This window comes from Octopus sinensis, linkage group LG30 (genome assembly GCF_006345805.1).
Source record: "Octopus sinensis linkage group LG30, ASM634580v1, whole genome shotgun sequence".
Taxonomy (NCBI): domain Eukaryota; kingdom Metazoa; phylum Mollusca; class Cephalopoda; order Octopoda; family Octopodidae; genus Octopus; species Octopus sinensis.
The window spans coordinates 4,217,703-4,218,594 of NC_043026.1; positions in this window are offsets into that span (position 1 = coordinate 4,217,703).

An 892-nucleotide genomic window follows, 5' to 3' on the forward strand; every position below is an offset into this window, starting at 1 on the left:
TGTTCCAGCATGGCCACACCCAAATGACTGAAACAAATAAAAGATATATATATATATATACACACACACATTATACATACATATATATATATATATATATATATATACATACACACACACACACGTTTATTCAAATTAGGGTCTTTACTGTTGCAGCTGGGTTTTTTGCCTCTAATAAATTTGTGAAGGTGACCATCACCATCAAGACAATCACTGCCTGGAACTGTCTATACATTGCACTTAACTACAATCACTTCTACTACTACTACTACTACTCCTACAACAGTTACTGCTGAGGCAGACCTCTACATGGTAGCTAGGCCTGCTAAAAATAGCAGCCAAATATCCTTCAAATCTTACCTTACTTTTTCATTTGTGTGTGTGCGTGTATATATGTATTTATGAAGCAGTGAGGCAGACCTCTACATTGTAGGTAAGCACACTAAAAATAGCAACCAAATCTCCTTCAAATCGTACCTTACTTTTTTATGTATGTATATATATATATATGTGTGGTGTGTGTGTGTGTGTATGTATTTATGAGGCAGTGAGGTAGACCTCTACATGGTAGCTAAGCCTGCTAAAAGTAGCAGCCAAATCTTCAAATCACACCTTACTCTTTGATGTGGGTGTGTGCGTGTATATATGTATTTATGAAGCAGTGAGGCAGACCTCTACATGGTAGGTAGACCTGCTAAAAATAACAGCCAAATCTCCTTCAAATCTTACCTTACTTTTTCATGTGTGTGTGTGCGTGTATATATGTATTTATGAAGCAGTGAGGCAGACCTCTACATTGTAGGTAAGCACACTAAAAATAGCAACCAAATCTCCTTCAAATCTTACCTTACTTTTTCATGTGTGTGTGTGCGTGTATATATGTATTTATGAA